This window comes from Sceloporus undulatus, chromosome 1, assembly GCF_019175285.1.
Source record: "Sceloporus undulatus isolate JIND9_A2432 ecotype Alabama chromosome 1, SceUnd_v1.1, whole genome shotgun sequence".
In the NCBI taxonomy this organism is placed as follows: domain Eukaryota; kingdom Metazoa; phylum Chordata; class Lepidosauria; order Squamata; family Phrynosomatidae; genus Sceloporus; species Sceloporus undulatus.
The window spans coordinates 328016155-328028094 of record NC_056522.1 but is presented as its reverse complement, the minus strand read 5'-3'; the positions used below and the strand labels follow the sequence as shown (position 1 = coordinate 328028094).

Genomic DNA, 11940 nt, shown 5'->3' with positions numbered 1-11940 from the left:
GACCTTTAAATTTCCTGGACTTTGACCATCTCCCTATTGCAGCATGGCCAGAAGGGGCAGGAGCCTGCTTGCAAAAAACAGATCCTCCCCAGCATATCATCTTTGCTAAGGACTGAAGCAACATGCCAGCATCTGACTAACTTCTCCAATGATTTTTTCTCCTCCTCCTCCTGTTTGGTTTGTAACATCTGATGAAGAAGCCCATGGAGCTTGGAAAGCTTGCAACAAGTATATTGTGCATTTTGGTTGGGGCCAAGAAAGGTAGTACAGGATGATGATGATGCTTCCCCTGAGTGCTCTCTCGCTCTCTCCTCCACCTGCGCCTTCTCACTTCCTGCCCAGGAGGAGACTCCCCAACCTGAACTTAAGCAATTAAACTGGTCACGTGGCAAGGAAGGGGGGGTGAGGAGCGAGGCTCCTGGGTGCTGCCATTGGCTCTTCTCGGGCACGTGCCCCCCTTTCTCCTGCCTCTGGCTCACAGCTGGAGGGCCCCAGTCCGTCGCTGCTGCTGCTGCTGGGATTAAGTGCTGGCAGCCAAGGCGAAGCGAGGGAGCCGCTCCAGCCCAGCGCCTGAGAGTTGGCTGCGGTCCGGTGGGTCTCCTTTGCGGGCAGGAGAGGGGCTCTTGGCAGCCAAAGGAGTAGAAGGGGAAAGCCCAGAGTCCCAAGGAGCCCCAGGGGAGCTTTCGAGAGCTGGGCAGCTTTCCTGAGAAGGAAGGTAGGTAAGTGGGTGGGTTGGGGATGGTGGCAGCACCTTCCTCCTCCTCCTCCTCGCCCCCTTCCTCAACTTCCCGCCCAAGCGCTGCGTTGGGGGGGGGCAGGGTCGTCCTCCTTTTCCAGGACTCGTCCTCCATTCCAGCCTCGTGTCCAGGAGGGATTCCAAAATGTCCTCCACTTTGAGCAAGACTCAGGAGCCTCCGCTGATATTCCTAGGAGGGCTTTGGGGGCTTTCATTCTTGCCATGCCCTCCATTCCAGCCTCCTCTCCAGGAGGGATTCTCCCCCAAAAGGTCCTCTGATTTGTGCAGGACCCAAGAGGCTTTGGCATTTCTAGGAGTGCTTTTGGGGTTTCCATTACTGTCGTGTCCTCCATTCCAGCCTCGTGTCCAGGAAGGATTCCAAAATGCCCTCTATTTTAAGCAGGAATCAAGAGCAGGAGTGTATATTTCTAGGAGTGCTTTTGGGTGTTGACTCTTGCCATGTCCTCCATTCCAGCCTCTTCTCCAGAAAGGATTCCAAAGAGGTCCTCCATTCTGAGCAGGAGTCGGAAGCCTGAATGGCTCTTTCTAGGCGTGCTTCTTGGCTTTCATTGTTGCCATGTCCTCCATTCCAGCCTCCTGTTTTGGGGGTGAGGACCTCTGGGCAGCCTGAGCTGGGGAGGAGAGGAAGAGAGGCCCCTCTGCGGAGCTTTCAGCTGCGTCTTCCTTGGTTAGAGGGGAACCTGGGAGCCTTCTTTGGGGAGGGGGGGCTCTTTGTTGTCATGTGTGCCTGAAAGCCGTTTCTGACTTCGGGTGAACCTATCCTGGAAGATTTCTTCAGAAGGGATTCAGAGATATAGCCGCGTTCGTCTCTAGAGTCAGTACATAGAAAGATTTTGCAGCACCTTTGAGACTCACTGAAAGAAAGAAGTTGGCAGCAGGAGCCTTCCTAGACTTTTCAGAGGGGCTTCTCCTGAGGTTGAGAGAGTGTGACTTGCCTGGGTTCACCCGGTGAGTTCCCATGGCCAAGCTGGGATTTGAACCCAGGCCTCCAGAGTTGTGCATGTAGATAGATGTAAATGTATCTCTGCTGTCAGTGGGAGAAAGGGCTTTCAGTGGCTCTGAGGGATGTGGAGCGATGTAGTGTCCTCCCTTTCCCCTTGAATGTCCTACATTTTGCAGTGCCTTGTCCTCCTTCATGGTGAGGACATCTGGAAAAGGTACGTGTGTGTGTGTGTATGTTGTGTGCCTTCAAGTCGTTTCCAAACCTATCACAAGTTTTTTCTTGTCACCTTTCCTCTGAGGGGAGTGTTTGCCATTGCCATCCTCTGAGGCTGAGAGAGTGTGACTTGCTCAATGGGTCACCCATCAGGTTTCCGTGGCCAAGCCAAGATTCAAACCTTGGTCTGTTCTAATGTTAATAACAATAATAATATTGTATTTATATGCTGCCTCTCCCGCAGGATCGAGGCAGCTTACAATAACAGATAAAATACAGTATTAAATACAACATATATTAAAATACATTCCATCAATACCCTCCCCCCCCAACTACACTTATAATAAAATAACAAGAACAATTAAAACAATTATGTTATTTTTATATAAAACATGAGGCATCTCCCAAGAAAATGTGACCTGGTGCATCTACACTGTAGAAATAATGCAGTTGGACAGAACTTTGACTGCCCTGGCTCCATTTTACAGGATCCTGGGATTTGTAGTTTGCCGAGGCACCAGCACTCTTGGGCAGAGAAGGTTCAGGACCTTGTGGGGGGAGACTACACATCCCAGGAGTCCACAGGATGGTGCTACAGCACTTAAAGTGGCCTCAAACTGCATTATTTCTACAATGTAGATGCACCATAAAAAGAGGCTATTGCAGTTTAGAGCTCAAGATTGGGAGACTTTTCAGCTGAGCTGCCTGCATTTTTCTTGACTGCACAGAGTTCAGAGCAAGCCATTGGTTGGGACTGGGCAGGGCTGTTTATCCCTAGTTGTTTATCCCTGTTGGGTGTGTGTGTGTGGATTCAATTTGGAGACACCCTTTCCTTGCTCATTTGCTGTTGTTGTGTGCCTTCAAGTTGTTTCTGACTTATGGCGAGCCTAAGGCAACCCTACCATGGGGTTTTCTTGGCAAGATGTGTTCAGAGGAGGCTTGCCTTTGCCTTCCCCTGAGGATGAGAGAGTGTGACTTGCCCAAGGTCACCCAGTGGGTTTCATGGCCGAGCGGAAATCGAACTCTGGCCTCTTTACGCTTAGGCTTTGGTCATCTAAGCTGAATTTTGGTAATCTGGGCGTGTAAGCATTCCATAAATATATTTTAAAAATGTGTTTCTTTTAAGATTGGATGAGGAGGTGGAAAACCTTTGGTCTTCTTGTTTTGGACTAGAATTTGCTTACCACTGACTAAACTTGTTGGAAGCTTTGGGAAGTTTGTGTTCAAAACACCTGGAGGGCCAAAGGTTGCCCCCCTCATCTTGAAACATTTGTTCTCCTTGCATGCCACCATGGGAAGTTTGGGTGTGAGAAATCATTGCATGCACTTGCTCCCCTGTACAAGAATGGACATTCTGAACTAAAGAAGATTTTCCATTTTGTCCCTCTCAGTTTCTTTTGTTTGTTTCCCTCTCTTCAGAGTGTGGGTTGGTTACAATTGGAAATTGGTCCAAGATTCTTATTTGGTCTAGAAGTAACTGCTCCTGGCAGTGATCTCCCCCTTTAATGGTTACCTTATTCACTTTCCACTTAAAGACTAGGAAGTTACTTTCACTAAATAATCCATTGTGTAATTCATCACAAAGCTCCAAAAGTAGCTTTTTGCTGCAAAATATTACTAAACGTTTACTTCCTTGTTTATCAAGGAGTTTTCTTGAGGCTGAGAGTATGTGACTTGCACAAGATCACCTGGTGGTTTTCCGTGGCCGACTGAGGAATCAAACCCTGATCTCCAGAGTCATAGTCCAATGCTCAAACCACTATATCACACTCTTATGTACAGATTACTATTTTATTTTTAAAAAACATCTTAGGGGCTGTGCAGACTGCCCCTAAGGAGTGGCCCGCAGCCACCTTCCGGTGTGCCGGATTGGGGCTGCAGCAACTGCATGCCATGGCTCTGATCCGGCCTTTCCAGGGTGCAAAAAAGAGCTGCAAAAAGTGGCTCCTTCTTGTGCCCTGCCTGACAGCTGTGGGGCCGTGGCTTGAAAGCGCTCCTTTGGCGCTGCATTGTGTGGATGCATCGGCAGAGGAACGCCGGGATGCTGCATGCTGTGTGGAGTGGCATGTGGTGTCATGGCACCCTGGGGCAGAGTCTGGTGCCCTGACTCCGCCCCCAGGCTGGCCTTAATGGCTGGTCTGCACAGGGCCCTAATATTGATAATGGGGTGAAACATTTAAAAAGTAGCTCAAAATGTTTCTAAAATGCCCTTGAAAAGTAACACACAAATGTTACTCACTACCAAAAAGGAGGGAAAGTTCCCACTCATTAAATTAACAGCACAATGCCTTTGTCACAGAAAAGTAGAATACCAGGTTTCTGTTGGCTACATTTTGGAGAAAAGAACCTCTTCCTTGCCTAGGAAAATCTTGAGATTGGCAGGGTTACCATAAGTTGTCAGGCAACTTAAAGGCATACACACACACAGCATGACTAGTTACACATAACATCCAAACTCTGGTAATCCTCTGTAGTATCTAGATAAGAATTCCAAAGTGTATTTATGCCACCGTAAATGATGAGACTTGCTTACCAAGTAGGTATATTGAGAACTGAGATGTAGTCATGCATGTGAGTCATGTTTATAGGAAATCCTACTCAGTTCAGTAGGGCATGCTTCTGGAAAAAAAACCAAAACTACTCAGGATGGTAGATTTAATTAGGATGTATCAAGTTAGTATGAATATTTACCATAGTTACATGTTCATTTTGCTTGTTTTCAGTTGTATGGTTGCAGTTATGTCATGTTAAGGAGAAAAGGTAAAGGTATTCCCATTTGTCAATGTTATCAGGTTGGGTCTGACTGACTATAAAGGGCAGCAATCATCTCCATTACTAAGCCAAGGGAGCCAGCATTGTCAAAAACAACTCGATGGTCATGTGGCCAGCATGACTAAATGCAGAGGTGTTACCTTTCCACCAAAATGGTACCTATTTATTTACTTGCACTTTTACATGCTTTCAAACTGCTAGGTTGGCAGAAGTTGACTAGTGGCAGGAGCTCACTCTTTCATGCTGCACTTGGGCCTCAACCTGCCAATCTTGAAATTGTCGGTGTCGAAACCACTGAGCTACTGTTCTATTCTAATGTTATTTTTTTTATTAAAACACACATACACTTAAAGCCTTACGCTAAATATATAGACACCCCTTTTTCTCTCACTTCCATCAAAAAAAGTTTAATATCTAGAATGTTTCTAACTAGTGTTTTTATTGTCTCATTTGGGATGGAAATAGTTTGCTATCATAGTTTTATAAAGAGCATGCTCTGTCTAAAAAAATGCTTCTTAAAACTGTCTTAGGAATCTTAGATTTGACAAAAACACGTTGACACATATTCTGAAATTCTGCTTCATTGTGAAGAACAGATCTCATGTTGAAAATACTTGTGTGTCTTCAGCTTATGACAAATCTATACTTGTCTGCCATCAACTTATGATGAATCTATAATGAGTTTTTCTTGGTAAGATTTGTTGGGGAAAGGGTACTATTGCCATCCTCTTTAGCTGAAAGAATATGACTTATTCAGGGTCACCCACTGGGTTTCCATAGCTGAGCAGGGATTTGAACCCTGGTCTCTCGGAGTACTAATCCAGTGCTCAAAGCACCACAACTGCTGGCTCTGGTAATGTTGAAAATATTATGGGGCACCAGTTCTTGGGTTTCTGCGTAAAAGACAACAAGCCATAGATGCAGACTTTATTTATAATGGCCTCTCTTTGCAAGAGATTGTTTGTGGATCAATAAATAAGAAATAAATAAGATTAAATCATAGAATCATAGAATCGCAGAGTTGGAAGAGACCACAAGGGCCATCCAGTCCAACCCCCTGCCATGCAGGAATTCTCAATCAAAGCATCCCCAACAGATGGCCATCAAGCCTCTGTTTAAAGATCCCTAAGGAAGGAGACTCCACTACACTCTGAGGGAGTGTGTTCCACTGTCGAGAGCCCTTTCTGTCAGGAAGTTCCTCCTAATGTTGAGGTGGAATCTCTTATCCTGTTGTTTGCATCCATTGTTCCGGGTCCTAGTCTCTGGAGCAGCAGAAAACAAGCTTGCTTCCTCCTCAGTATTAAAGAAAAAGTAAATAAGATTACACTGGACAACTTTGAGCTTTTTGGAGGAATCAAGCTTGAATCCATTGGTAGCCACCCTGCTTGATGGAAGGCAACAACAATCAGTGGAAGACAGAGTGAGACCTTAAAATGTTTTTAAATTGTCCAGCCTTCCATACTGTTCCAGAGGAAGAAAATGGTGTCCCCCAAAATGGTCTCCTTCCCCTTTCTTACAGTGGGATTATTTCCACTGAATGAGCCCTGGTGGCGCAGTGGTTAAATGCCTGTACTGCAGTCATTCACTCAAAACCCCAAGGTTGCGAGTTCAAGACCAGCAAAAGGGCCCAAGCTCGACTCAGGCTTGCATCCTTCCGAGGTCGCTAAAATGAGTACCCAGTCTGTTGGGGGCAAATTAGCTTACTTGCTAATTAGCTTACTTGCTGTTCCCCGCTATGATCTTTGGAATAGCGGTATATAAATAAAACAAATTATTATTATTATTAATACAACCCTTGTAGATTTCCTTTCCATTTGCATTTCTTTATTTCAGTGCTGCTTAGGGGTGCAGAATATATTTGTACCTCTAACCTACTCCTTCCTTGTTTTGAATTCATTATCTAAACCAGGGGTAGGAATTATGAGGCCCTCCAGATGTTGTAGGATTGCATGTCCAGCAGCCCTAGCCAGTGGGAAGCAATGCTGGGAGTTGTAATGTGTACATTATTCCCTCCTGAATCAAAAGCATGAAATTGATTTAAGTGCCAGAATAAGCCATTGTTCATATAGTGTATCTTCAAAGTGAAAGCACTTTTCCTGCTATTTGTCATAGTTTACCAGCTGTAAGTATTTGAAGGAGGTGGAAATTGTCTCTGAGGGTTCAAAGGAGGTCTATCAAAAGTCCAGGAAAAGGCCTCTTTTGAATGAACTAAATTGTTGACACAATTGGAGTGTAGCCTAAACCAAGTGAAAACGTTGGCAGGAAAAAATTATTTACATTTGTCTGCTAGTCCGTCTAAGTGCATGTGGATTTAAAAACAAAGGAAGATTTGGAACTAATTATGTTGAAAGCTCCTGATTTTTTTGTTCTGTGGAAGCAGTAATTTTTACAGCATAGAGTAATTTTTCCAGGGGAGGCTACTCAGAAACAACATTTTATGTGAACTTAATGGTTTTGTCAGAATAAACACTCCTGCCAACAGAACAGATTCTGTCTACATAGTGGTGAAGGGCCCCTTCTCCTGAGAGCAAATGGGAAAGAAAGAAAGGGAAAGTTTGGTTGCTGGACAGTTTCTTCTTCTTCTTCTTCTTCTTCTTCTTATTATTATTATTATTATACTTTATTTATATAGCACTGTAGATTTACACAAATTTAGCCCTATATTGTATTTTGTCAGTACACTATTTTTTCCTTTGACTTGGAAGAAGGTAAAGTTGGTAAAAGTTGGACTTAAAACATTTTTAGAAAATGTACTGATGTGGGTGTATGCATAAATGGCAACACATGCATAGATAACATCTTTAAGGTACAACATGCCATTAAGTGTGTATTTTATCCCTTGTTTACCTTTCTGTTTAGTTTGATCAGCTGTGTTGTTAACCTTGGAAAATACTAGTTTCATGTGTTGTTCTAGCTAGTGGCTATTACAGCACAAGCAAACTTGCATGTATGTCTTGTAGCTTATATCCTGATTCAACCTGGGCTTTGTTGCAATGCAGATTTCTGTTGTCCTTTTTCAAAGAGTTGTGGTTAAAAAAAACGCCAAACAAACACCTGTTTAGACTTTTACTTATAACTTCATTTTTACTTGCTCTGGCCTTCTATAATGAACTGTAGTTGTCCTTCAACTTTTGTGGATTTAATTTCTCTGGATTTGCTTATTCATGAGTTTGTAACTGCTGCTTAACTATCTGCCACTGGATCTAGAAAAGCCCTAGATGTGGGATACCCTGCAGAGCCAGGCCACTGCCTCTGCTGCTAGTGGTGGCTGCTTGTCATTCTGCCCCCCTCCTCCTATCTGTCTTATTTCCAGCAATAGTGCACTTCATGCTTGCAAGTCTCTTTCTGGATAGTGCTCCATGATCCCTCCTTGTCCTCTCCCTCCCCGTCTCCTTCTCACCAGTAGTCCTAGGCCAGTGATGGTGAACCTATGGCATGCATACCAGAGGTGGCACTCAGAGCCCTCTCTGTGGGCACATGTGTCATCACCCCAGCACAGAGTTTGCCAGAGTTTGTTACTAGAAAGCCAGAGGGACATGGCAATTTGCAATAAATAAGTGGGTTTTGGGTTGCAATTTGGGCACTCAGCCTCTAAAAGGTTCACCATCACTGCCCTAGGCCATACCTCCTGTGCTTTGCCTACCCAGAACAAATTTATGGCTAGAAGGTTCCAGGAAACTGCTTTTTTTGTTGTTCAACAGGTCAGAATGTGGTCCAAGAGAACACAAGTTGAATAGGGTGTATTTGAGAAATTTAATCACCTTCTCAGCCCGGAGGAAGTGGGGATCGCAAAGCACTGTCCAAAAAGGGACTTATGCAGAAGGAAGGAAGTACCTCTGCTCCCCTTGCTGCTCTCAGAATCTGTTATTCTATTATTCTCTCAAGCCTTTGGGAATATTTTCATGGAATCTGAAATGATATGCGAAGGCAAAAAGAAGCAGAGGGGGAAGAGTTTGAGGTCCTGCGGAGGCAGCCTTGAAGCGAGGTAGAGGTGCTATGGTGCCAGGATGGGAAAGGGAGGTATGAGCCAGGAGTATTGGCAAGAAAGGAGATAGAGGGGCAGGGATGAGGAGGACGAGCCACTGCAGGCCTGCTATGCTGCTGCTGCTGAAATCGCCTTCAATTGAAATAGAAAAATCTCAATTTTATAATAAAAACACAGGAACTCTTAGGAACCTGGGACTTTCTCTCACAAAGCCACAGGTCTTGACGAAACAGGTAAACAGGCGACCCAGAATGTTGAAAATTCCAAAGTTTATTCCTTAACACCGGTAAAAGAATAATGTCCCCAGTGGATTAACACTCCAAAGACTGAGGCAAAGAAATAAAACAAAATGGCTCTTTTTATACTATTTTAGACAAAGAAGCTTCTTCAATACATCTTATTGGCTAATTTAAAATCTAAACATACAGAATTCTTACAATCAGGACAGAGATGCATGCATACATTAAAACTGCATTCCTTACTCCTAACCCTTCCCTTAGGTATTCAGTAGCCTTCACCAAATGCCTCCTTATCTTAAGTTATGTCTTCTCACTGGTGCCAGCTTCCTACCAGGTCAAGATGCACTTTCTATTCCTTTGCTCTAATTTTCAGGCCTCACTCTAAAAACTATTCCTTACTGACCATAGTGACTCCATCTATCTATAGCTTTCTATTATAGCAGAAAATTCTCCCACTTCACAATCAATGGAGGTGATGCCGCCGGAGGTGTGGTGTTGGAGCTGTGGTGCCAAGGCAGGAAAGGGAGTTATGGGACATGGCTGTGTGTAAAAGGAATATGTAGCATGCATGCTTTTTACAATGTTCATATTTTCCCCACAATTGTGGGATTCTATGCCAAAACCCCCATGAAAGTTGAAGGAGATAGGTGAGCCCAGTACTAATTACTGTGAGTCTCCTGCCATAATACTTGGATATTGTTATCTCTGAATTCCTCTGGCTGTCTGCCTAATTGAAACAGAAGTAAAGGATTGTATGACAAATTATAGTCATACTGCTGGATGAGTTGGAGGCATTTGCCACATGTACATGAGTAGTAACTTAGTTGTAGGGCCATGTTTAGTCTTGGATTCTGTGTTCCAAAAAGCTATTGAGTTTCGAGAGGCATTTTGAAGTGTTATTTTTTAACTATAGCTCCCAGAAATCCAGCCAGCATGGCCCAACAATACACACACACACACACACACACACACACACAGCATATATATTTCTGAATACTTGGCCTATGTAGAAATTCTACCCTTGTTTGTGAGCGACCCATAGGCGAAAGGTACAGGAATGTCAGGGATTGGTACAGTATGGGAAAGAAACGGTATGTCAACAAAAATAGGCACATAGGAGTATTCTTCAGAGCTCCAGCGTGCCTGGGAGGTAGATGGAAACACTTGTTGGGGCTTTCATAAAGTAGGAAGTATCTGGAGGGAAGAACAAAGAAATGGGCATTTCTCTTTTCTCCTCTCCCCACTTTCTTCAAACCTTTGCCATGTGCTTTATAGAACAATATGGCCGTACGTAGCTATACTCTGTAGATGGCCCCTATGAACCTGAACACTTCATTGCAGTTGAAATGAGTGGAGAGAGATTCCTGGAGACTGAAAAATTGTTAGTGTCCATTCTTTTTCTCCCTTATGAAACCTCCTGGTACAATATAACATAGTGAGAAGAGTGTTTTCATTCTGGTTCTCCCGGTAGTTTTACAATACTCAGAAGATACTGCTAGGGATTTGGGGAAGTCATGTTTTCCTCCTCTCCAACTTCATTTCAGTGCTCAAATAACCCAAGCCTTCTATAGGTCTTGGAAAGAATCTTTATAGGTCCTTGCCTGGATGTTTTAAGAGGTTCTTGGAATGTTTTAACTTCCAAAAATGTTCTGTTATATGCAGGGGATCCCCTAAGAGTGCAGAAACTACTGGTCTTGTTTACTTTCCAGGCTGTTATGTACAGAAGTACCCATTGTGATACTTGGCACTTGACTGTATATTTTGAGAGTACCTCATGTATGTTGTCTTACTGTAATCTTTGTGAAAATCCTGTAAGTAATGGCCAGGCAACCAAAACTGGACTTCAGCAGAATTGTACTAATATTTTCTGGTCACCTTCACCTTTCTCATGTGCATTTCTGGAGCCACCTTTAGAGATCTTAGGGGATAAAGAGTGAAAGGGAAGAGAAGTGTTCTCTTTCTGCCAGCAAGCAAAGACATTTTTATTTAGGCAGGCTTCTGGTTCTTGGTATAGCAGAAGGAACTTTTAATGGGATGTGTTGTCCTTGTGCTTATGCCTTTTTTAAAATTATGCTTTAATTGTTTTTTTAACTTTGTGTTTTTAATACCATTGTTTAATAGTAATAATAATAATAATAATAATTTATTTATATCCCGCCCCTTTGAGGTCAATCGGGGCGGCTAATAGCAATAAAATAAAATACATTATGCATCAAAAATCTACTTCCCTCCCCCCCTTAAAAATTATTAAATCAATTATAATTAACATCAACAAATTAAAACAACATCAACACATACACATTATTACAAAACAAAGCAAAACAGTAAACTACAGTAGCATTCTACTTAAATTTGAAAGGGAGGACCTTGGAGACTCTCAAGAGAAGAGGGTTCCTGAGGCCGGAGTTATCTATCCAGGAAAGGCCTGCTGGAAGAGATCCGTCTTGACAGCCTTTTTAAAGCTGTCTAAAGATGTCAATTGACGGATCTCATCCGGCAGGTCGTTCCATAATCTGGGGGCGACAACAGAAAAAACCCTCTGGGTAGCCTATATCTTTGAGGCTGCAGCAAATTCCTCCCAGAGGACCAGAGTTTGCAGGGAGGATTATATGTAGGGTTGCCATAAGTGAGGACCTCCAAACGGGGACAAATGTAGGACAAATGTAGGGCAACATTTTCAAATGTAGGACACATTTTAATAAAAATGGAGGACGCACAAAAAATTGAGTTTTTTTAAAAAAATGTTAATATAAATGCATGTTTTTAGGCATAATCAAAATGGAGGACATTTTGGCATTATTCTTAGACAGATGGCAGAAATGTATTTGCCCTCGGGTTCAACTGTACTTCTCAGAAGTGTGTACTTGGGCAAGGGACTGTGGTTTTTCTTCACTGCGCATGAGTTTGTAAAAATCACAGCAAGTTACATTGGCCGTGCCTCAGAGGCTTGTTGATATCAATATCACCATCATCATCATCATCATCATCATCATCATCATCATCATCATCATCATCATCATCATCATCATCA

At 43.3% G+C, this 11940-nt stretch overlaps 1 protein-coding gene across 3 annotated transcripts in view; it reads left to right on the top strand.

The window, feature by feature from the left end:
• Positions 1 to 486: 486 nt before the first annotated feature.
• Positions 487 to 11940, top strand: part of STXBP6 (syntaxin binding protein 6) — a 179696-nt gene continuing 168242 nt past the window's right edge. The window contains exon 1 of one of the 3 annotated variants that reach the window (XM_042438156.1): positions 487 to 719. The gene's annotated coding sequence lies outside the window, so the exon portion shown is untranslated. The remainder of the gene's footprint in view (positions 720 to 11940) is intronic. The other 2 variants (XM_042438139.1, XM_042438164.1) reach the window with 2 other exon arrangements.